At 43.5% G+C, this 26,370-nt stretch overlaps 2 long non-coding RNA genes across 12 annotated transcripts in view; one reads left to right on the top strand and one right to left on the bottom strand.

Annotated features, from left to right (window-relative positions):
* Nucleotides 1-3,567, bottom strand: part of LOC138763817 (uncharacterized) — a 42,382-nt gene extending 38,815 nt beyond the window's left edge. For both annotated transcript variants that reach the window (XR_011357846.1, XR_011357845.1), the window contains exon 1: nt 3,424-3,567. This is a non-coding gene — a long non-coding RNA (uncharacterized lncRNA). The remainder of the gene's footprint in view (nt 1-3,423) is intronic.
* The window catches only part of LOC138763816 (uncharacterized), a 99,778-nt gene that overhangs the window by 67,740 nt on the left and 5,668 nt on the right, over nt 1-26,370 (top strand). For all 10 annotated transcript variants that reach the window (XR_011357837.1, XR_011357842.1, XR_011357838.1 and 7 more), the window contains 2 exons: nt 22,151-22,232; nt 24,843-25,097. This is a non-coding gene — a long non-coding RNA (uncharacterized lncRNA). The remainder of the gene's footprint in view (nt 1-22,150; nt 22,233-24,842; nt 25,098-26,370) is intronic.

The raw sequence follows: 26,370 nt of genomic DNA, 5'->3' as shown, positions 1-26,370 counted from the left end.
ATGTGCTTCTGTGTTGCTGGGCCTAGACTTCCTGTGTCACCTTAAAAGCATGACTATGGAGTACTCAGGCCCACTTATCCCAATCACGGTTCAGATCGGAAAGTCCTAAAAGCCAGATACTACATGTGGTCTCTCCACACTGAATATTGAAACCCCCCCAACCCCGTTTCAGAACCTCACGCCCAACTTTAAGCCGATAGCCACAAAGAGCAGGCGATATAATGCTGGGGAACAAGAATTTATTCGAGTCAAAACACAACGGCTGCTTAAGGAAAAGATCATTGAACCCAGCAACAGTCTGTGGAGAGCCCAGGTAGTAGTCTTGAGAGGGGGAGAAAAGCCCAGGCTAGTGATTGACTATAGCCAAACTATTAATTACTTCGCACTCCTGGACGCATACCCCCTCCCCTGAACCTTTGACATGGTGAATGAAATTGCGCAGTACTGGGCCTATTCAACCATCATCACTAAGCTGCATATCACCAGCTACCAATCCGTTCTGAGGACCCGTCCCCACACAGCATTTGAGGCAGATAGACGGCTTTATCAGTTCCTGAGGGATCCTTTCGGTATTATGAACGTGGTCTCAGTCTTTCAGAGGCAGATGGACTAAGTGGTAGATAAGCACGGGCTAAAGGCTACCTTCCCCCATCTTGACAACATCACCATTTATAAATACAATCCAGAGGACCATGATGTCAATCTCCAGAAATTTCTCCACTCAGCCAACCCCTGATCCTCACGTACGATGTCAGTAAGTGGGTGTTCTGGACCAAGCGTCTAGCTATCCTGGGTTATGTGGTGGAGAACCACATCATTGGCCCAGACCCCAAGCCTATGCAGTCCCTCTTAGACCTCCCTATCCCAAGGACCATGAAAGCACTAAGGAGGTGCCTGGGCTTCTTCTCATACTACGCCCAATGGGTACTTCATTATGTTGACAAGGTCCACCCCCTCTTAAAGTACACCTCTTTCCCATTGCCAAAGCCCAAAGCCCAGGCAGCTTTCGACTACATTTGGAGCTACATCACAAAGGCCACCATTCCAGGTGGAGAGTGATGCCTCTGACGTAGTTTTGGCCTCGACCCTTAACCAGGTGGGCAGCCTGATAGCTTTCTTTTCCTGCACCCTGTAAGGCCATGACCTCTGAAACCCATCTGTGGAGAAGTAGGTCCAAGCCATTGTGGAGGCCTTCAGGCACTAGAGGCACTACTTGGCCGGCAGGAAATTCACTCTGTTCACTAATCAGCGATCTGTGGCATTCACGTTCAATAATATGAATAGGGGTAAAATAAAGAACAACAAGATCACGAGGTGGAGGATCGAACTCTCCACCTATAACTATAAGATAGTGTATAGGCTGGGTCCACTCAATGAGCCCCCAGATGCTTATCCCGAGGAAGCTGTGCTGCTGCACACACCAGCCCATTGTGGTCACTTCATGACGAGCTCTGCCACCGGGCATCACCCACATGGCCCACTTCATCAAGGCACGTAACCTGCCCATCTTTATTGAAGACTTCAGGGAGATGACCGGATCATGCCAAGTCTGCGTTGAGTGCAAACTGCACTTCTACCACCCCAACAAAGCGCACCGGGTAAAAGCTTTCTGCCCCTTCGAATGGTTCACCGTCGATTTCAAGGGGACCCTACCTTCCACCAATGGAAACATGTACTTTCTTAACGTTATCGATAAGTACTTCCATTTTCCATTCACTATCCCCTGTCCAGACACCACTACAACCACAGTCATTGTCGAGGCAGTGCATCACTGGTGCCAATACCTGGCCGGTAAGAGATTCACCCTGCTGATTGATCAACATTGTTCCTCTTCCGTCGCCACTACCAGAAGTTCAATGTGCAGTTGTGTTCATGTTTAACAATCAGCAGTGGGGGAAAATCAAAGATGACAAAATACTTAGGTGGAGGATTGAACTGTCCACCTACAATTACGACATCTTGTGCCAGCCAGTGAAACTTAATGAGCTGCCAGACACCCTGTCCCGTGGGTCCTGTGCCAGTTCACAGTTTGACCGGCTGCAAAACCTCCACAACTATCTCTGTCACCCTGGAGTTACCAGGTTTTTTCATTTTGTCAAAGCACGCAACCTGCCTTACTCCAATGGCGAAATTAGGTGCATGACAAAGAACTGCCAGGTCTGCGCTGAGTGCAAGCCACACTTCTACCAGCCAGACAGGCAGAATTAATTAAGCCACCTGTCCCCCTGCCCTCCATTGACCACAACATGTATTTTCTTAACATCATTGATGAATACTTCCATTTTCCATTTGCCATCTCCTGCTCAGATATGACTGCTGTATAACGTAAAGGTTTACCCCTGCACAGCCTCTTCACTCTGTTTGGTTTCCACAGTTATATCCACAGTGATCAGGGGCCTTCCTTTATGAATGATGAGCTGCACCAGTACCTGTTGGCCAGGGGCATTGCCACAAACAGGACCACTAGTTACAACCCCCGGGGTAACAGGCAAGTGGAGAGTGAAAATACTACGGTTTGTAAGGCCGTCCTCCTAGCCTTGTAGTCTAAGGGCCTCTGCTGGCAAGAGGTCCATCTGGAGGCACTCTACTCTATTAGGTCCCTGCTATGTACTGCTGAAAATGCCACGCTGCATGAACATAGGTTTTCCTTTCCCAGGATGTCCCCAGGAACCATCCTACTCAGGAAACATGTGAGGAGCCATAAGTCTGAATTCTCCAGTTGAAAAGGTCTACCTCCTCCATGCCAACTCCCAATATGCCTATGTGGCATACCCTGATGGACATGAAGACACCATCTCTGTCAGGGTCGGCTCCCTCAGGGGCCCTGGAGATCATGGCTGATCACCCCACAACCTCCACTCCATTGAACATACATGATGCACCTGATCCCTGGAACCTTGCCTCAGTCCCAAGGGAGAATAAACTGGACTCATCAGTGCCTACACACTGATGAGAAGGTAGAGATGTCCAAGACCGTCTAGGACCCCGCTGCTGCACCACAGCCGCAACCGGTACTATGATGGTCCCAGCGAATGACCAGACCAGCTGAAAGACTGAACTTGTAACCTTGAATTGTAACCTTGTAAGTTCCACCTCACCCCACTGGAATTTTTTTATAAAAACAAAGGATGAACGTGGTAAGCCACTGTTATGTATAACTGTCTGGTCAGACACATCTATTGGCTGGGTGTACCTGTAGCCCCTCCCCACAGTCTTCTGTATAAAGGTGGATGTTCCACAGTCCCCTCCTCAGTGCAGTATAGTTGAACAGTATGGATGGATCATTGCTCTTAAGGGAATAAAAGCCTATTGGTTCCTCAACAATGTGAGTAATTAATGGTGCATCACTGCCTCAAAGTCTTTTAAATGTTACAATTTTCCTGCACCTACTTCTTGCTCTTGTTGCTCTTTCTATCTACCTACCAGCCGCTGGGTGAAAATGGTGCTCCTCGGGTCCCTTTTAAATCTTTCGCTTCTCACCTTAAATCTATGACCCTGTGGTCAGTGTGCTGTGCAGTGAGTGAAAGAAAAACCACATGGAAGCTGTGAATGAGCTGAACTAACCAATTGACTTTACTCTGAGAGATACAAGAGAGGTGATACAACATGACCCCCATGATCCTTTGGTTCCCCCCCACCCCACACTGGGACCATTGTGATGTCAGCCCAATGCAAGCCTCTACCTCCGTGACCTGGTTCACTTGTGGATCAGTGCAGCCTGCTACATGACACTCTCCCCTCCACCCTCCGAACTGTTGTTCGGAGGAGCTGAGTCCACAGTTCATAAACACTTTTTGTGTTTGGGAGGCCGACCTCTCCCCATGGTGCTAGAACAGTTACTGGTTGGTTGAGGTCAAGGTGTGCCGGTTTGAGGCAGTTGACCATGAACATTTCCTGCCTACCCCCAATGTCCAAAAGGCACATAGTCCCGTTGTGTTGTAACACCTTGTATGGATCCTCGTATTGGTGCTGAAGGGGTGTCTTGTGCACACCTCTCCTTATGAAGAAGTATTCACAGTCTTCGAGATCTTTAGAAAGTAGGATGGAGCTGGACCATGGTGTGAGGCTGGGATAAGGGCTACAGTGCCCACCTTCTCATAAAGTCATGTTAGCAGCTCCATAGATATTTTCTCCTGGCCTCTAGCCACTGGCACAAACAGTGGGGTGCCATAGACGAGCTCAGTGGAGGAAGTGGCCAAATCCTCTTTCGACGCTGTGTGGGTGCAAAAACGCACCTAAGGCAGCTCGTCTACCCAATCTGGGCTTCAGAGGCACGCCATGAGGGCCGTCTTCAAATGCTGATGAAACCTTTCCACCAGACCGTTAGACTGTGGGTGGTAGGCTATGGTGTGATTTAATTGAGTCCCCAGAAGCTGTGACAGCACTGCCCAGAGGCCGGATGTGAGCTTTGCACTCCCCCCCCCACCCCCGTCAAACATAATATTGGAAGGAAGGATGAAATGGGCTATCCAGTTGGTAATGAGGGCCCTGGCAGGATGTCGCAGAAGTTTCTGAGAGTGGGACAGCTTCTGGCCATCTAGTGAACCTGTGCACCATCGTGAACAGGTATGTGGCACATCTGGAAATCAGCAGTGGCCTGACGACGTCCACGTGGACAAGATTAAATCATCTGTGTCGATGGAAAGGACTGAAGAGGGGCCTTCATGTGGCTCTGCACCTTGGATATCTTTTGGTGTAGGAAAGTCTGGCCCAGTTGTTGTTGCCCAGATAGATGGGTGGATCAACCCATGTAGCGCATTGAAGACACAACTCCTCTATGTGGTGGGAACGATGGGCCTAGGTCGGCCGGTGGACACATCACAGAGAAGTGTGGCTTCAGATGGCCCAAAATGCACATCTTCCAGCTGGAGCCCTGAGACTGCAGTGAGCTAGGCTGATATCTCGCCATCCTGCCATTAGGCCGTTGTGAGCACTGTATAGTCGGTTCCAGGGGACAGGGAGTGAACAGATAGTACAGATGTACGGGACAGAGGACCAGCCACAAGGTTGTTCTTGACAGAAATGTGCTTGATAGCGGTCATGTACTCTAAATACAAGAGAGGTGATGCTGCTGCCTTGCCAACCAGTGGTCCAACACCTTGGTGAAAGCAAAAGTAAGGGGCTTGTGATGGGTGAAGATTGTGAAATCCAGTCCTTTGAGAAAATAGCAGAAATAGCGTGTGGTGAGGTAGAAGGCTAGCAACCTTGTCGAATGCACTATACTTCTGCTCCGAGGGTTGTAGGTGCCTGTTGAAGAAAGCAAGTGGTCTCCAATGTCTATCAATCAGCTGCTCCAGGACACTGCTGATAGCCATGTTGGATGCATCAACTGTGAGGGCGGTGGGCACATCAACTCACAGATGCACTAAAAAAGTAGTGTTGGCCAGAACATCTTTGGCCTGGTCGAAAGCTGCCATAGACTCCGCGTCCCATTTAATTTTTTTTTGGTCTGACTGGACAGCAACTTGAAAAGAGGTCGTATGATCAGTTGACAACAGGAACCGATGGTAGAAGTTGATCATTCCAACGAACTCCTGCAAACCTTTGACTGTAGTTGATTTGGAGAACTTATGAATGGCCTCAACCTTTGATGGAAGAGGGGCTGCCCAAGGTAATTGATGGAATGGCAGATGCAGATGTGTTAAGTGCTCCTGTCGTGAATGACTGGTGATGAGGATGCCATCTAGGTAGGTAAAAATGAAATCCAGGCCATGTCCTACTGAGTCCATGAGTCTCTGGAAAGTCTGCAATCCTTTTTTGAGGCTGAATGGCATGTGGAGGAATTTAAAAAGGCCGAACGGAATGATGATATCTTGGGGACGTCATTAGGGTGCATGGAGATCTGGTGGTATCCCTGGACCAGGTTGATTTTTGAGAAGATCCTTGCTTTGTGCAGATTGGCTATGAAGTCCTGGATGTGGGGAACTGGGTACCAGTCGGATGTCATGACATCATTGAGCTGGCAGTAGTCCCCTCAAGGTCGCCATCCCCCAGAAGACCGGCACCATGTGTAGAGGAGAGGCCCATGGGCTGTCAGAATGCTGAACAATTCCTATCTCCTCCATCTTTGTGAATTCTTCCTTGGTGAGCTGTAGCTTGTCAGGTGGAAACTTGCATGGCCTGGCGTGTAGTGGCAGTACCTGCATGGGGATATGGTGCTGGACACCATGTTTCAGGACTGCAGTGGAGAACTGTGGTGTTATAATGGCTGGAAATCCTGTCAGGATTCTGGCAAACTCATTTCCTGATAAGATTGCTAAGTCAAGGGGGGGGGGGGGGTGGGGGGTGTGAACTTGGCCACTCGATGGGTGAAGGTCTGGAAGGTCTTAGAATTGACCTGATGGTGTCATTTCTGATCCACCAGGAGGCAGTGGGCTCAAAGGAAGTCTGCACCCAGTATGGGCTAAGATGCATCATCCAAAGTTAAACGGCTGGAGTCGAACTCAAGCAGGATGGTCTGCACCCCAACCAAGCATATGGTCTGCACCCCAAACATGTGTATGCTCTATTGTTGGTGGTGGTGAGGGATGTTCCCGACTTCCCGGCATGTGTCTCAGTTAGAGGGTGTCAAGACACTGACCTCCTCACGCTGCCCTGAGTGCCAGTCTCAAAGATAAAGTAGGCTGTCTTGGTGGTGTAGCAATCAGTGACAGCTAGCCCCAGCATTCCTGGATGGGAGCAAGGTGGATGTCAGTGGTGGCAGGTTCCAGAACCTCATTTCTGATGGTAGAAAGATCACCACTCCAGGTTTGAGTCTCAACTTTCTGTGTTTGTTGCCGACCTCCTCAGTGGTGTGGGAGAGAGATGAGTTGCTGGGCGTGACGCAACAATTGGGTCAATGGATGCCCTGCCATATTGTTTGGCGTGCCACAGGACATCCACGTGGGCTACATGGGTCACTGAAGTCATTGTCTGTGAGAAATAGGCAGATGTCTTCTGGCATCTGTTCAAGAAATACCTGCTCGAACAGTAAGAAGGGCCTATGGCCATCCATTAAAGCCAGCATATTGTTCATAAGGGCGCATGGCATGTGGTCGACCAGGCCATCCATGTGAAGCAGCCATGTCGCTCGTTCACAGTGGGAAAGACCAAAGGTGCAGATAAGAAGTGCCTTAATTGTCAATGGCTAGTGGCTGATGTAAGAAGTTGATAATTCATCTGAAAGTCTCCTGGCCGAGTGAACTGACCACGTACTATTATCTTGTGAAGCCTGGATGATCTGCCTGACCTGTAACTGGGCTCAGCCTGTTCGAACCAGAGCAATGGCTGTGAGGTCCAAAAGGTTGGCAGCCTCAGAGAGACTCTGTTCTGTGCACTCGTGTCATTCATCGTGGGGTCCAAAATGTCAATTTGGACTGTCAGAGGTCACCACTGTGGTCAGTGCGCTGTGCAGCGAGTGAAAAACCACATGGAAGCTGCGAGTGAACTGAACCAACCAACTGACTTTACTGGAACTCTCCGAGAGGTTATCAGCACAACCCCCATGATCTTTTGAGCCCCCACCAGGACTATTGTGGCGTCAGCCCAGTGCGAGCCTGCACCACTTTGACCCGGTTTGTTTGTGGATCAGTGCAGCCTGCTACAACCCCTCGTTTTAGATTAACCTACAATGGGTAAAAAGACTATGACTATTTCCTTTATGAATGTCCCTCATAATTTTGTAAATCTCTGTAAAGCCCAGGAAGAAAAGTCCCAACCTTGCCTTCCAATTCAAGCCGGCCAGACTTTCAAATCTCTATTGTATCCTTTCCAGCTTAATGATATCTTTCTTATGGCTAGGTGACCAGGATTATGCACTCACTGTTTTACCACACATGGTAATGAGGAGAAATAATGAATGCTTACATTTTTAAATTAAAACATTTTTTAGACATACAGCACTGCAACAGGCCATTTCACCTCTCAAGTCCGTGCTGTCCAATTTAAACCCAATTAACCTACACCCCAGTACATTTTGAACGGTGGGAGGAAACCAGAGAGGAAACCGGAGCCACTGGGGAACACCCACACAGACACAAGGAGAACATACAAATTCCTTACAGATAGTGTGGGATTTGAACCCTGGTCCCAATTGCTGGCGCTTTAAAGGCATTGCACTAACCACTTCGCCCAGAGTTTCTCTGATATATGTTGAAGCATTTTTTAAAAAACTTTATTTAATATTTTCAAAACAAAAACTTTTACAAAATCCATAATATAAAAATGAGAACTACAACTATCCCACCCCTCCCCCAACTCTCAACAGACCCCATAAGGGAAGCATTAGAAAAATAGAAAAAATACATACAGCAGTTTAAGATATTACTAAATTCATACATTTCAAATAAGGCGACCACATCTTAACAAAAAAATCATAATTATCATGCAAATTATATGTTATTTTCTCCATATAAATACAGGACCTCAACTCATTATGCCAACGATTTACATTTATCTCAATTTCATCTTTCCAGGAAGTCGCGACACATTTATGCGCTACCATCAATGCTAAACGTAAAAATGCTGTCTGAGACTTATTTAACCCCAAGTCCATAAATGGAACAATATAACCCAACAAAATCTTTTTAGACTCTAACAAGAATTGCATTTTAAACAAATTTTGAAGAAATTCCCTGATTTTATACCAAAATGATTGAACTTTATCACAAAGCCAAATGGAATGCAAAAATGTTCCAACACATGATCCACATCTAAAACATCTAAAATCCATATTTTCTCAATTTCTCAGGGGTTAAATACAACTGATGCAAAAAATTATAATTAATCATACTATATCTTACATTAAACAACTTATTCACACTATCAAAACATGTCATCTCCCAGTCAGCCTGATTAATATCACAAATTAAATCATTTTCCCATTTAATCCTGGATTTATCTAAATTTATTTTATCCATAGTATCTTGTAACAAGGCATACATCTCTGAAATAAAACCCTTATCTGAAAAATGAGAAATCATAAACTCAAATTTTGTTAACTTAGGAATTTTCATTTCTCTTCCAAAATTATCTTTCACTAACGCTCTAATTTGATAATAAACAAAGAATTCACTGAAATCCCAAATTTCTCTCTAAGTTGATTAAATGATAAAAATTTACCCTCTTCAAAACAATCCTGCAATAACTTTATTCCTTTAATCTGCCAATTATCTAAAAATCTATTATTCAATGAAAAAGGAATCAATTTATTTTGATATATTGGGACCTGAACTGATATTTTACCTTTTGAGCCTATTAATAAATTCCTTTTGGTCCAAATCCCTAACAAATATTTCAAAATCAGTACATTATATCTCTGTAATAAAACAGAGTTCCATTTAAATACAAATTGATGTGGACAAGATTCCAATTCTACAGTAGCCTAACTACACTTTGGAAATACACTTTGGGAGGTTTGCAATTACCCCATTTTCAAAATTATTATAAAGCAGCTCAATTAAGATTTATTATCCGTATGTTGAAGCATTCTTGTCCTACGCAAGTTAAGCCTAACATTTTCAATTATATACAACAGTTAACAAATTACATTGAGCCTCCGCAAATTTGGTTTAGGATGTGTTGTTTGTTATAGTGAATCTTATGTACAGTCCAGTTTAGCACCAAACCAGTTTTTATCATATAAACATGGAATGTGTTAGAAACTGATGACCTTTAACAAAAATGTGGTCTAATTATTTTAAATTGTCAGTCTTGTTAAAATTCTGGTGGCCAGCAATTATTAATCTGTACAGGAAATAGCAGAAAATAAAATCATACAAGACTAGTCAGTCGTTTGATTGGCTGCAAGAACTGTTCTGCAATGGTCTTGGAATTAGGAAGTGAGACAACACTAAAAGAAAGGATATAGTTAATCTTGGGTCCAGAGATATAATCTAGCCTCTTCTAGCCCAAAGTGAAAAAAAAATTGGGAAGATACTTATTTTCTTGGGATTTGTCTTTCCATGATTTGCTACCCTTGTGCTGGGAAGCTCATTGTAACTTCTCATTCAGGACACTGAGATGTAGGTGCTAAAATCAAAAAGAACTGCAGACTGACTATCCAGAGCAAAAACTGAATGCTGGAACAACTCACCATTTAATTAATTTAATTAATTTAAAACTAAAAGGACCATGAAGAAGTTCCTCACCATCGAGAGGCTCGATATCAACCCTCAACTCCTGAATGCTCCAGCATACTTCAAGATCTGGAAGCATGCATTAGAGGTGATCATCGACATACAGGCTAAGGTCATCAACACTAACCAGAAGAGACTTATGGAATTTTACACCAAGCTGGGCCCGCACGCTTTCCAGGCAATCCGAGACTGCACGGATTTTGAACCAGCAATGGTCATACTGGAAGGTATGTACCGGCCCCCGACGAACATATTCTACGCCTAGTACCTGTTCAGCATCAGGGTACAGCAGCCAGGTGAGATGGCAGATGCTTACCTGGGTGTACTGCGAGGACTAGCATGCCTGTGCATGATTGAAGCTGGGGTGACTGCTGGGGAGGCGGAGCGACTCATCAGAGATGCCTGCATGCAAGGGTTGCGGTTGAAGGCAACTTGACAGAGACTGTTGGAGGAGAATAATGGCTACCTTACCAGTATCATGGAAGTGGTCCACTCCCTAGAAGCTGCAGCTCACCATGTAGAGGCCTTTGATGCTCGCTCCCCCCAACCTCTGACCTGGCCAACACCGACGACAGTAGTCACTGAGGGTCCCCATTGAAGAGACAATCTCCACCACCAATATAGTCTGCTACTGTAAGTACTGGGGGTCCCGGTGTGGGTCAGACAGTCACTCTTGAAAGAACTGTCCTGTGAGGAACTCACATTGCCCCTGATGCACCAAGAAAGGCCACTTCACTAAAGTGTGCCTCTCCAAACCCATCGGGAGAGCTGCGGCCTTCCACGACCAACCAGGAGCCCCTTCCGACACTTTGGATGCCCCCACATGCGGATGCTGGGCAGTGCCATTACTCCACCTGCCACTTCCGCCCACACAGATGACTTCACTTCCGGCCCCACCACCCAACCACGCAACGCCATGTGCTCAACACAGGAGCCACCATCTTTTATCATCCAACTTCCACTTGCACCGATGACATCATATCCACCCGCACCAATGACATGATTTCCGAAGTCACTTCCGGTTGAGTTGCCCAACCAAGCCAATGCCATGTGCTTCCCCTGGATGCTGCCATCATGGGCCAGCTGACCCCCAATCACCCCAACTCACCTGACTTGCTGACTGGATGATATGGTTAACATGCGCGCAAGCAAAACTGAGGACATGCTGCACCCCATGTTCCTAAAGGCACCCACTGGTCGCTACTCACCACAACTGTTGGGGAGCAGCAACTCGGACCCCAAGGCAGTCCTAGCATCCACCATGCTAACAGAGGACATTCCCCACAGATTCGGGCATCACTGTCAATGGGAAGATAATAAAATGCCTGTTTGATAGTAGTAGTACTGAGAGCTTTGTGCATCCGAATGTGATCTGTACGCTGAAACTTCAATGACTTCGCTATCACTTTCATGGTACAGGGGTGCTGCTCAGTGAATTTGACAGGTGGGGGATCATATCAAAGGTTCAGGCTCCTGGTCATGCCCATGCTCTGTGCCCTGGTTATCCTGGAACCAGACTTACAGTGTCACCTTCATAGCCTCACCCTTACCTTTGGTGGCCAACTCCCCCCCACTCACCATCCACAGCACAAAGTCCAGCAACCACCCCAGTTCACCTGTAGGCTCTCCACGCTACAGGTGCCCCTCCATCACTCTTCAACTTCCGATGCCAGACTGTAAACCCATAGCTGCCAAGAGCAGGTGCTACTGTGCAGCCGACAGGACTTTTAACAAGGCCAAGGTGAGATGGCTACTGGGAGAAGGAGTTATAGAGCCCAGCACCAGCCCCTGGTGAGCCTAGGTCTTTGTCATAAAAGGGGGCAGCAAACCAAAAATGGTCATCGACTATAGCCAGACCATCAACTGGTATACCCAGCTGGACACCTACCTACTGCCTCGCATTGCCGACATGGTTAATGAGATAGCCCATTACAGGGTTTTCTCCATGATTGACCTGAAGTCACCCTACCATCAGCTCCCCATCCATGCCCGGGATAAACCTTATTCCACTTTTGAGACTGACAGGTGCCTTTACCAGTTCTGTCAGATCCTGTTTGGGGTCACAAATGGAGTCTCCCTATTTCAGTGGGAGATGGACCCCAATCTAAGAGCCACCTTCCTGTACCTGGATAATGTCACCATCTGCGGCCAAGACCAGCAGGACCTCGATGCCAACCTGGAGAGATTTCTCTGGATGGCTGAGGCACTGAACCTCACTTACAACAGGGAGACATGCATGTTCAGCACCACCCGGCTCGCCAACCTGAGATGCATCGTGGAACATGATATCACCTGTCCCAACCCAAAATGCCTGCTCCCCCTAATAGAACTTTCCCTCCCCTACATGCTCAAGGTCCTCTGCAGGTGCCTAGGGCTCTTCTCTTACTACTGCCAGTGGGTCACTTGCTTCTTAGACAAGGTCTGCCCACCGGCCCAAACCACCACTTTTCTCCTCCCTGCTGAGGCACAAAAAGACTTTGCCCGCATCAAACAGGACATCGCCAATGCCACGATGCATCCCATGGACGAGACCACCCCATTCCAGGTGGAGTCTGATGCCTCTGATGTTGCCCTCGCTGCCACTCTCAATCAAGGGGGCAGACCCATGGGCTTTTTCTCTAGGAACCTCCACGGTTCAGAGCTCGGACACTTCACCATCGAAAAGGAGACCCAGTTTTTGGAGATTTATCCAACAATGGATCTAAACAGCAATTAAAATCCCCTCCAACCAAAATGTTCTCATTCGATTGATTCAAATTTAAAAATGCGTCCGTAACAAATTCTGCATCATCATCATTTGGTGCCTAGACTTTAATCAAATTCCAAGTTTATGAAAATATTTTACAATTAACCTTCAACACTCTACCAGAATTGGCAGAAAAAAGAGTCCAAGATAAAAGGCACCTTTTTGTGTATCAAAAGATGCAATCACATGACCAACCCAATCTCATTTCAATTTCAAATGTTCTTTCTCTGTCAAATGAGTCTCCTGTAAAAATGCAATATCCACCTTCATCTTATTAATATAATCCAGTATTTGTTTCCATTTTATCGAATGATTAAGCCCTTTAACATTAAATGTCACAAAATTCAAATTATTTATTATTCCCTATAGAGTGGCACCCATCACTGCCAACCTTTACACTAAATAGAAGCTCCTTAAAAAAACTCTCCTAAATCTACTAATATAGAAACAAAAATGCCAAAAAAAACCTAAAAAAAACCTGCAAAAGCAGTACCCCCCTCAATTGACCGGGTGTGGTCAATCCCACCAGCAGCAGATGACTTTGAATTCAGCAGGGTCATCTATCTCCCCCGACCAGACTTCCAAAAGGAATGCAGTCAATCATCTTAGAGTCCAGATTGAGCTTGAGTATCTTCTACCACTTCGACCAGTTGCACCGTTTCCAACTTCTTCATTTCCATTCCCATTCTTAGTCTTGACTATGTTCACCAGATGTTTCATTGCCAGCTTACAATCTGGAAAAGAATTAGCAAAAGTTAATGAATCATGAGCTTTCTCAAAAAATTGAGATTGATATTGCCCATAGAACATTTTCAACACTCCCAGATATCTAAATGCAGATTTATATCCATTCTTCCACAACACTGCTTTAGCCGGATTAAACTCCTTACATCTCTGTATAACCTCCTGACTTAAATCTGCATTAAAAAATTCCTTCTACCCCAAACCATTATTGGGTTCTGAGCAACACGGGCTTTCTCTACCATAAGACATAAAATTGTCTCCCAATCTTGATATCTTAAACACCTAATTAAAACCAGATTTAAATTTGGTGGAAATATGGAGGCGGTTTAATCTGACTGGAAAAGATTTTTCATTTTACTCTGCCTGACATGATTTGTTTTCCAGAATTGATTTATTTCTGGTATCGGCACAAATGCAAGATAGATTTATTCATGCTGAATATAAGGATATGATATTGTCTGATCATTCGCTGTTGTTAGTTTCTTGTGCTGGCTCCGAGGTGGTAGAAACTACTTATTGTTGGAGATTCAATGAAATGTTGTTAAAGAAACCTGATTTTGTTAAATATATAAGAGAGCAGATTGTTTTTTATTTACAAACAAAAGTACAGAGTAAATTTATTTTATGGGATACTCTAAAGGCATATTTAAGGGGTCATATTATTAATTACACAGCAAGAGTGAAGAAACAGTATTTGGCAGAGAGTCAAAATTTGGAGAAAGAAATAACAATGTTAGAGAAGAAATTTCAGAAGAATTCAACTGAGTATAATAAGAAACAGTTATCTAAATTAATTATACGTTATAATACTTTGCAAACTTATGAGAAAATAATTCAACGATCGAAACAACATTATTACGAGTTAGGTGAGAGAGCTCATAAGGTTTTAGCCTGGCAGCTGACGATTGAACAAGTATCTAGAATGATTAATGCAGTTAGGAAGAATTCAGAGATAACATATAAACCACAGGAAATTAATGAGGATTTTTTTACTTTTTATCAGAATTTATATACATCTGAAGGTACTCAAGGTATGGATCAGATTGAATCTTTTTTTAATCTAATTTAAATTTACCATTATTAAGCAAAATAGATATTAAGGATCTAGATAGTTCATTTCCTGATTTGGAGCTTAAGGGAGCATTGCAGTCTATGCCTAATGGGAAATCTCCTGGAGAGGATGGATTTACAACGGAGTTTTATAAGGAATTTCATGGTTTGTTATTTCTTGTATTTACAGAAGTATTTAAACAAGCAACAAAAATAGGTTCATTTCTGGAGTCTTTTTCAAGGGCATTAATAACAGTTGTTTGTACAGACCAATATCTTTATTAAATGTGGACTATAAGATTGTGGCAAAAGTAGTAGCAAATAGATAAGCAAATAATTTTTTTTTTACCAGACTTAGTACATATAGATCAAGCAGGTTTTATCAAAGGTAGATATTCAGCTGATAATATTACAAAATTGATTACAATAATTAATGCCTCAAGATGACAGCTTAATCAACCAATTATATTAGTACTGGATGTGGAAAAAGCTTTTGATCGAGTTGAGTGGAATTTTTTATTTAAGGTGTTATAAAGATTTAAATTAGGGCCTTTTTTATTAGTTGAGTTAAGGCCTTATATACCTTCTGCTAGGGTGATGACAAATGGACAGATTTCACCCACATTTAAATTGTCTAGATCAACTAGACAGGGTTGTCCATTGTCACCAGCTTTGTTTGCTTTAGTAATAGAACCTTTGCCTCAAATGATAAGACAAGATATTAATATTAAGGGAATTACAATAGGTGAATAAGAGTATAAAATTAATTTGTTTGCGGATGATGTGTTGATATATTTATCTCATCCTAAAGATTCTCTAGAACTGTTACAAATTTTGTTGAATTGATATGGAAAGATTTCAGGTTATAAAATTAATTGGGATAAAAGTGAGATATTACCAATATCAGATAAAAATTATACAGATTATAAACAGTTTACTAAGTTTAGATGGTCTAGCAAAATTAAGTATTTAGGGATCATAGTGGATAAAGAAAATCAAAATTTATATAATTTAAATTATATGCCGTTGTTAAATAAGATTAAATTTGATTTAAATAGATGGAAAGATTTGCCATTAACTTTGATAGGATGAGGTAATTGTGTTAAAATGAACATATATCCTTGTTTTCAATATCTTTTTCAGTCTATCCCAAATGCAATACTGAAGACATTTTTTAAGGAGTTAAATAAAGCAATTAATTTGTTTTTATGGAAAGGTAAATTGTCAAGAGTTTCTATGCAAAAGTTGACTTCGAGATATGATTTAGGTGGACTTCAATTTACCACATATTCAAAATTATTATGAGGCGGCACAATTAAAATTTATAAATAGGTTGTTTAATACTGATCAAGCGCCTAAGATTGAAATGGATCAGATTTTTGAAAATAAAATATATCAATTTATATATAAATGGAAACCTTCTCTATTGCAAAAGTATAAATTGCCAGTATTGAGACATTTAATGGATTATTTGGTATAAGAGGGATCAGGTCATAGGGTCTAAAGGTAAAATTTCAGCTAAATCACCACTATATCAAAATAAAATAATTCCTTTTTCTTTAAATAATCTTTATTTGAAAGATTGGGAAATAAAAGGTGTAAAATTGGTGGAGGTGTAGCAGTGGCTACACTGCTCCTGCAATAACACATGCAACTAGACAGATTGGGCTCAGTGAGCAGAATAGTTTAATGCAGGCTGATGGGCTGCACTTATACTCGCAGCCCAGACCTGGCTGAGAACCGCGCTGGAGGGCACTGATGTCATACAGGCGTCACATGGTCCCCAAGTGTAGGTTTCTGAGCCCCGAACTGGAAGGAAGGGAAACCCCCGATGGTGCCATTTTGGCCGGCTGCCCTGCTGCGTGGCTTACAAGTGGGGCTGGTTCGCCTGCCTTGTGGTGAGCCGCCACACAGCCCCCACCAGAACCAGCGCCAATGTCCTTTTTTGCCAGCCGGCCTCGCTTCTTCGGCTGTGCAACAACTACGGGCTCAGTGGGATCGAGGTGCGCTGGCTTCAGCCTGTCCATAGAAAAAAGCTCATGCCTGCCACCCAAATCCAGCATGAACATCGAGCCAGAACATTGTATAACCCTGTAATGCCCCTTGTACGGTCGCTGCAGAGGTGCCGCGCTCAGGCCCTGCTGAACAAAAATGAACTCCGCAGAAAGCAGCTCGCCAAGAACGTGAGTTGGGCGGGTGCCATGCCTGGGTGGCGGTGGGGGTTTGAAGGAGTCCATGCATGCCCTGAGGTGAGAAAATAGTTCAATCAGTGACCGCTGAGGATTAAGGTGCGTTGACAAACACACCAGATAGTGCCAGCAGTGCACTGTAGACGAGTTCAGCTTATGACACCTGCAGATCTTCCTTGGAGTGGAGCAGATGCTCAGGAGGACCCAAGGTAGTTCGTCTGTCCAGTCAGAACTGGTGAGGCGGGCCATGAGCGCTGACTTAAGGTGACGGTGCAGACGTTCAACTAGTCCATTGGCCTGTGGGTGGTAGGCCATGGTATGGTGTAGCTGTAACCCTAACCTGTTAGCGAGCTGTGCCCAGAGCACAGATGTGAACTGGGCGCCCCGATCGCTGGTGAGGTGAGCTGGGACGCTGAACCGGGCGACCCAACCATGCAACAGGGCTCGGGAGCAGGAGTTGGTGGAGGCGTCTGGCATCGGGATTGCCTCGGGCCAGTGAGTGGTGCAGTCCACCACCGTAAACAGGTAACAGTTGTCCCGGGAAACAGGTAAGGGCCTGATGATGTCCATGTGAATGTGGCTGAACCGTTGCCGGATGTGCTCGAACTCCTGTACGGGTGCCCTGGTGTGCCTGTGCACCTTGGACATCTGGCAATGGGTGCATATTCTGGCCCAGCCTGTGATCTGCTTCCGCAGCCCATGCCATGCGAACCGTTCGGCCACCATCCAGACCGTGGACCTGATGGACGGATGTGAAAGGTCGTGGATGTGACAGAAGACCTGCCTGCACCACTGCTGCGGAACCACTGGCCACGGGTTGCCCAAGGAGCTATCGCACAGGATGGTGCCTTCTCCGTTCAGAGTCAGGAGGTCTTGGAACCGCAGGCCAGTGATGGTGGTCTTGAAGGCCTTCGTCTCCACATCAGCTTCCTGGTCCTGGGTGAGCTGGTTGAAGTCAAGGCCGGGCATCAGCGCGCAGATGGCCGGTCGTGGAAGTGCATCAGCAACCAGATTGTCCTTCCCCGCCTTGTGCTGAATGTTGGTGGTAAATTCCAACATGAAGGAGAGGTGACGCTGCTAGCAGGCCGACCAGGGATCCTTTGCCATCAGTTCCATCAGGGACCTGTCCCCCAGGGCGTCGAGGTGCAGCACCCGAGTGGCACGCTGGTGTCTGGATAGTCCGAGGGACCCGGTAAGCACTCGCTTGATGGTCTCATACTTGTTCTCGGTGGGTGGGTACTGAACAAGGTGCAGCACGTGTCTGGAGGTGGCCTGGTCCAGGGCAGCGACCACATGGTAGAATTTGGAATTTGGTCATGTTGGACGAAATCTGGCGGATGTGAAACTGGGCCTCTGCTTGGACGAACCAGGTCTCCAGCTCCTGAACCCAGAATTCAGGCAGTTTCACGGCTATAGCGCTGATCCCAGGCTCACTCATGATGGGTTCAAAGATGTTTGAACCAGTTGGGGTCACCAATTGTAGTGGCGGCTACACTGCTCCAGCAATAACACACACAACCAAACGGGTTGAGCTCAGTGAGCAGACTAGTTTATTGCAGGTTGCTGGGCTACACTTATACTCCCAGCCCAGACCTGGCTGAGAACCGTGCTGGAGGGCGCTGATGTCATCCGGGCATCACGTGGTCCCCAAGCATGGGATTCTGAGCCCTGAGCTGAAAGGAAGGGAAATCCCCGACAGCACCATTTTGGCCGGCTGCCCTGCCGCGTGGCTTACAAACGGGGCCGTTTCGCCTGCCTTGTGGTGAGCCACCACAAAGGATTGCTTTGAAGCAGATAAATTTCTTTCTTTTAATAGGTTTTGTGAGAAGTTTGGTATTTTACCAAGTTCTTTTTTTTTTGTTTATTATCAAATATGAGAAATAGGAAACAAAGAGTTGGGATAAACGGGTCATTTTCTGGATGGCAGAATGCGACGAGTGGGATCCCGCAGGGATCGGTGTTGGGTCCTCAGTTGTTCATCATTCATGTAAATAATTTGTATGAGGGGATTAATAACTACATATGCAAATTCACAGATGACACTAAACTGGGTGGTAGTGTGAAATGCGAGGAGGTTGTCAGGAAATTGCAGAGGGTCTTGACAGGTTAGTGGAGTGGGCGGAAAAATGGCAGATGAAGTTTAATGTGATTAAATGTGAGGTTGTCCATCTTGGAGGCAGAAACAAGAGAGCAGAGAATTATTTAAATGAAGTTAAGCTGGGGAGTGGGGTAATGCAAAGGGATCTGGGCGTACTTGTTGACCAGTCATTGTAAACTAGCGTGCAGGTTCAGCAAGTGGTGAAGAAGGCAAACGGTATGTTGGCTTTCATAAAGAGGGGATTGGAGTATAGGAGTAGAGAAGCCCTCCTGAAGTTGTACAGGGCCCTGGTGAGACCTCACCTGGAGTATTGCGTCCAGTTCTGGTCCCCATATTTAAGAAAGGACATGCTATAGAGGGAGTGCAGCACAGGTTTACAAGGTTAGTTCCCGGGATGGCAGGATTGTCATATGCAAGTAGGTTAGAAAGACTGGGATTATATGCGATGGAGTTTAGATGGATGAGGGGAGACATGATTTAGGATTATCAAAGGGCTTGACAGGGTGAAATCAGAGCACATGTTCCCATTGATGGGTGAGACTAGGACTAGAGGTCATAGTTTAAGAATACAGGGAAGGCCATTTATGACAGAAATGTGGAGAATTTTTTTTACCCAGAGAATTGAGGATCTGTGGAATACATTGCCACAGAGGGTAGTGGGGGCGGATTCACTGGATAGGTTTGAGAGAGAGTTGGATAAGGCTCTTGGTAAGGGTTATGGGGATAAGACTGGGATTGGTTATTGAAAGAGAAAACTTTGGATGAGACTTGGTATTACTGGATCAAACAAAATTTGAGGTATTAATTGCAGATAAAGAAAAAAGGGGTTTATTTCAGAAATGTGTATGTTATTGCAAGAAAATATGGAAAAGGTTGATGTATATAAAATGAAGGATAAGTGGGAGAAAGACTTGGCTATTACTTTGTCTTGGGAGGAATAGTCAAATATGTGTGTTGATTGTGTTATGAAATTAATGTGTGATATAGTTTGGTTAATTATAATTTTTACATCAATTATACTTAACTCCTGAAAAGTTGAAGAAATATGGTTTTAGTTCATCAAATTTGTGTTTTAGATGTGGAGGACAGGTACATTTTTACATTCAGTATGGGCTTGTAAAAAAGTTAAACCTTTTTGGGAAAAAATTAAGTTTTTACTTAAAATAGATTTGCAGCTTGATCTGTTGGTATGTCCAACCCTCAGGTAGCCCTGCCCCTACCAATCATTGACTAAGAGCTTGTCCTGTGAAGGTCTTAGAGGCACAGACGACCACCAGACCGCCTGAACTTGTAGATACTACCCAGTACCGAGGAGACCACCACCCACCCCCCCCTCCCCCCACCCCAGGACTCATTTTAAGAAGGGGGTGAATGAGATGATACAACCACTATATTGGCTGCACTCCTACCAGCCTACTGCAGAGGGCAACCACTATACCAGCAGGTAGGCAACCTGGGAGGCTGGGCCCTCCTGCCAGCTGTCAATCACAGGCCCGTATAAAGACTTGAACTGGCCCCTTTGGGGACAGTCAGACACGTGGAGCAAGCAAAGATACTAAGACTGGTGTACTTGTAAGCTAATTAAAACCTGTTGTACAGTCTGTGGAGTTTGCGATAGAATTATTCACACAGCAGCACTCACAGAAATAAAAAAAAACTGGTGCAGATGATAATCGTACTGCTGAACTGATCAGTTCCAGTACAAACAGAAAAAATTAGTTCCCTGAAATTGCTGCATTTGATATTCAGTCATGAACACAGCCACATCCTTTAGGAAACCCACTCAGAGTACATTCTGTACCATTGCTTATTCCACGTGAACGGAGGAATATTGAATCATCAGATGGGAAGTTGATGGATGTAGTCAAGGTGTCCTTATCTATATTTGGCCCGATGGCTCAGGACATCATGGGATCTTCCATCTGGAGTCAATGCCAAGGATCCCAAGGAACTCGGCCAGTGACATCACGGGCGCCATTCTTCTCTCCATCGAGGACATTTACAAGAGGTGGTGTCTTAAGAAAGCAGCCTTTATCCTCAAAGACTCCCACCAACCCAGGCTATGTCCTCTTCACATCTGTTATCATCAGGAAAAAGGTACAGGAGTCTGAAGACAAACATCCAGTGGCGCAAGTACAGCTTCTTTCCTTCTGCCATCAAATTTCTGAATGGACAATGAATCACAAAACAACAAATTCATGAAGTGTTCATGACAATAAATTCTAATTCTGATTCTGAACCTTTTCACTTTTGGTAACACCTCTGATTGGTCTGGTATGCAGAAGGGAAGGACATATTTAGAGATTGTTATCAAAGTTTATAAAGTTAATGATGCACCATCAATAACTTCGAAGACTAGAAGTTGTGAGAAACTTATAGGCTTTTATTAACTACAGAATCGATGTCCATCCATGCTGGTCGACTGCCCTAAATTTAGGAGGGGGCTGTGGCACAGTCGCTTTTATTCAGGGGCCAGTAGGAGGAGCCTCAGGAACTATCAGCAAGGGACATGTCCTAGAACATTCAAACATATACGCAGCACATCCAAACATATATACTTTGGTTTACCACAGTTAATAGCACATTTTTTGTAAGGGTTGATTCTGTGAAAACAACCATATTTGGCCCGATGCTACAAGACATTATGGGTCTGGAGATTGTCTGTGAGACAGTTCTTCCAAAATAAACACCAAGTCCCTGAGTTTCTGAACTCATTGGACTGAGTACACATGTGCTTAAACTTAATTTGGTGCCCAGTTCAATGGCAGCTGCTTTTACTCTCTCTCTCTCTCTGAATGGAATGGTGATAGTTCAACTGAGATGTCAGTAGCTCATTTCACAGTGCATTGAAAATCTAACTAAATTGGATGGGATAGAGCCACACATGTGCCAGACTTATTAAGTGTGATATTTCTTTTATTACAATAAAAAAAAACTTGGGTTCTTTTTAAACAAATAGATTTATTAACTAAGCAAACAACACTAAGAATGAACACACACAATCAAGACCTCGTGGGGGCATCCATCTTGAATCTACCCAAGATGCACCATTCCCCAGATACCACACACTCTGTCTCCAACTCTTCCTGGTGGTAGCACTCTATCACTACATTAAGGATGGTAGATTTCTTCCTCTGAAGGAACTGATGGGTTTTTATGACAATCTGGTTGTTTTTGTTCTTATCTTTACTGAATCTTGTTTTTACAGATTCCAGATTATTCCACAACTTTGGTGACACTTGAATGCAGGCCTCTAGATTGTTGAATCAGGTTCACGGATTACGCATCTGGTAATTTACAAAAATTGGAAAACAAAGAGGCAGTGTTTTAAATATGAACATCTGTTTATCTTAATTTTTCCAACCACACTAATTTTAATTCACACTATTACAATTTTTGTAAGACGTTTGCATTTTTAATTAATACATATTCTTTCAGATTTACTGCAAATAGAAACATTTGAATTGTTTAATTTTCACCCTCTTAAAGTTGTTCCCAGAGTATGTGGTAATGAGCTATTTCTTTGAATTGCTAAATGCCATATGGTGATGGTCCCCCATTACGCTAATAATTCCAGGTTTTGATCTAGCAACATTGACAGGATGGTAATATTGATTCAAGATGATATGGAGAAAAAACATGCAGGTGGGAGTATTCATGTGTATCTGCTGCCAAGGCCCTTTAATGTGATTGTAGGTTGTAATGTGACGTTGAAGGAGTCTTGATGAATTACTATTGCATATCTTTAAGGCAGGAGCTGAAGCCGTCATAGTGTGCTGGTGGTGGAGGGTTTCTGTGTTTGAAATGGAGGAAAGGGTGCCAATTTGTTCTGCTGGTTGGTGAATTTAATACAATATAAATATTTCAAGACTCTCAATGTGCCAACTGTCACGTTGACAACAATAATAAATGCCAGCACGAGTACATTAATTCTCCATTCTGCTCTCTTGTCAATTGAAGTTCCAAGTTGGTAGAAAGCCTATAAAATATATTCTTGTAGCATTTGTTCTCCTTTTCATTCTGAATTCAGGCTTAGCAGACACAAGATAAATGCATCAACAAAAATGCAGATCTGCACAAATTTAATCCATTTCAGATCTTGGCAATAAACTAGGCCAAAACAAAATGCACTGTTATTTCCAAGGTAAATTGTAATAGCCATTAGGTATTTAATTTATTTAGCGCACCTCCAGTTGCATTGGCACTCATATGCTTGAGACACCAGCTCAACATTTAGACTGTTCACAACCCTTGTTTATGTGCACATTTCATTACAATAATGTACTTTTCTCACGGTGTTCTATTCTTCTGCTTTGAATATTTTTGTATTGTGTGTGAGCAGTGTGTCAAGAGTCTGTGGGTGAGAAAATGATACCGGTAGTGTATGAATAAATGCAAAAATATTAGAAGTTCATACCTACATTTCAATACATACCAGAGATACTAATTTAATAGTACAGGTATTTAATTTGCTTTCTAGTGTGGCATGTCGTGAGGGAATAATTGAAAGCTATGAACTGTTTATTGTTATTTCAGTAATTTACAACTAACTCTTCAATGCTGGACAAATATTAATTTGCAAAAGCTACAATGTAGAAAATCAACAAGTTTTCTTTTCCTGTCATCCAATTTTCAAAATCAGTTCTTCCACCATATGTAATTGGTTTTCATGTGAGCAACTGTAGAAGCTTGAACTATAGATTTCAGCACAGAAAACAGGCCCTTCGAGTCTGTGCCGAACATTTATTCTGCCTAGTCCCACTGAGCTACACCCAGTCTATAGCCCTCCATACCCCTTCCATTCATGTTCTTATCCAATTTTTTATTAAATGTTAACAGTGAGCCCACATTCACCATCTCAATTGGTAGCTTATTCCACACTCCCATCACTCTGTGTGAAGATGTCCCCCTCATACTCCCCCTAAACTTTTCCCCTTTCACACTTAACTCATGTCCTCAAGTTTGTATCTCACCTACACTCAGTGGAGAAAAAGCCTATTTACATTTACTCTGTCTTTCCCCCCTCATAATATTAAATACCTCTATCAAATCTCCCCTCATTCTTTTATGCTCCAGACAATAAAGTCCAAACCTGTTTAAACTTTCCCTATAACTCAGTTCCTGAAGTCCAGGCAACATCCTAGTAAATCTTCTCTGCACTCTTCATATCTTATTGATATCTTTCCTGTAGTTAGAGGACCAAAAATGCATACAATTCTCCAAATTTGGCCTCACCAATGCCTTATACAACTTTGCCTTAACATTCCAACTCTGATACTCAAGAATTTGATTTTTGAAAACCAATATGCCAAAACCTCTCTTTACAACTCATCCACCTGTGATGCTACTTTCAGGGAATTATGTATCTGTATTCCCAGATCCCTCTGTTCTATCGCACTCCTCAGTGTCCTACCATTTACCGTGCACATCCTTTCTTGGTTTGTCCTTCCAAAATGCAACATCTGCTTTAAATTCCATCTGCCATTTTTCCAGCTGGTCCAGATCACAAGATCACAAGATCAAGGAATAGAAGTAGGCCATTGGGCCCATCAAGTTATCAATCTCCTCCTTAAATTCCCCCAATGATCGGGCCTCCACTGTTGTATGTGGCAGCACATTCCACAAATCCACAACCCTCTGGCTAAATAAATTTCTCCTCTTCTCTGTTTTAAATGGATACCCTCTAATTCTAAGACTGTGCCCTTGTAGCAATGCTATGGTGGCACTACAACTCCCAGGAGGCATTGAACCGACTATGTGATGTCAGTGCGTGATGACGTCAGTCCATGTCGAGCACGTGATTCTAGCTTTTAAAAGCATGGGTGATGAAGAGTAAATCTGTTTGATTCACTCAAAAAAAGCCTTGTGTGGTTATTTCGTCGTGTTCACTATGATTCCAGTGGCCACAAATGATGACCCCCGACAAGTACAAAAACGTATTTTTGGACAAACATGGACTCTACAGCCATTGCTGTGAAGCTACCACCTTTCTGGACAGCTGAGCCTGAACTGTGGTTCCAATAGGCTGAAGCACAATTTCACCTTGACAAAGTCAAATTGGACATCACTCACTATTACCATCTTGTCAGTGCCCTGGACCAGGCCGTTGCTAAGAGAGTCGGTGACTTCCTACAAGATTCACCACATACCAGCAAGTATGACATTTTAAAAGTACTTTTTTTTACGTGTATATAGTATGTCCCATAAGGAAAGTCTCTGCAAGTGTACTGATAATAATTATTTTTAGCAAAACAGGAATTGCATCAGGGTCTAGTTCAGTCTACTTTTGATTGGGTTCAGTAAGGAGAATCTTATTATCAGTATCTATTGTACCTTTAGCTCTTCCAGCCATAGGTCTTGGTCTAATGTATGAAATAAATAGGTCTAATTTAAAAATAGATAAACCTTTCTGTATAAGTATGTCACTTTTTACATTTGTTTTAAAAATGTCAATGGAAAAAATGTACATTACCAGTAAAGTACAATTCCTGAAACATTCAACCTCTTAATTGACAACCACATGTGTTGATTAATGTTTGAATTTTTTATGAGTTACATAGTAATACTTACAAACATATAAAATAATTGCACAAAATGTAAAATGGTTCTGTAAAAAAAACCCACAAAATTGATGCACTTCACTAATTCTTCCAAATTTTTTTCATTATGGGGATGGATCTTGATTTGTGATTTCAAACTTTTCTTTTATTTTCAAAATTGCATTTGGTTTTGTTTAATAGGGAATTATGCTAATGTTACATCTAGTCTCTTTTCTAATATTTACGACACTCCCATCATTCCCCATCCTGCACTTCAGCTGCTTTCCATGTATAATATCAACCCCCCCCACCCACCCTCTCCATAACCTTATCTGTTTTCATGACAAGCATACTGAGAACTTGATCTGTCCTCTCATGGGTATGCACAGACATTCCCCTTCTTTATCCTCTTCCAGCTGTCACTGCCTTCTGCCAAATCTATGTCTACATTCTCCATTCTCAAGATCAGCTTCCCCTGCTGTGTTGCTCCCATTCTCTCAAATAACTAAGAATCACAGCACAGTAACAACTTTAGTTCACCATGTCCAAGTTGAACATCAAAATATATCTACAATGCCTTCCATAATATTTGGGAGAAAGAGACTTTTATCCTTTATTTACCCGTGCTCCACAGTTTTACATTTGGAACCAAACAATTCACATATAATTAAAGTGCACATTCCACATTTCATTCAAGGTTATTTATACATTTTGGTTTGACCATGTAGAAATTACAGCACTTCTGTACACATAGTCCCCTCATTTCAGGGCAGCATAATGTTTGGGACATTTGGCTTCACAGGTGTTTGTGAGCACCCAGGCATGTTTAGTTGCTTCATTGGTGCAGGGTTAAGAGAGATTGGCTTGCTTCTAAACCTTTGATCACCTT

This window comes from Narcine bancroftii, chromosome 5, assembly GCF_036971445.1.
Source record: "Narcine bancroftii isolate sNarBan1 chromosome 5, sNarBan1.hap1, whole genome shotgun sequence".
In the NCBI taxonomy this organism is placed as follows: Eukaryota; Metazoa; Chordata; class Chondrichthyes; order Torpediniformes; family Narcinidae; genus Narcine; species Narcine bancroftii.
The sequence above is the reverse complement of the archived record's forward strand: the minus strand, read 5'-3'. Positions and strand labels throughout refer to the sequence as shown.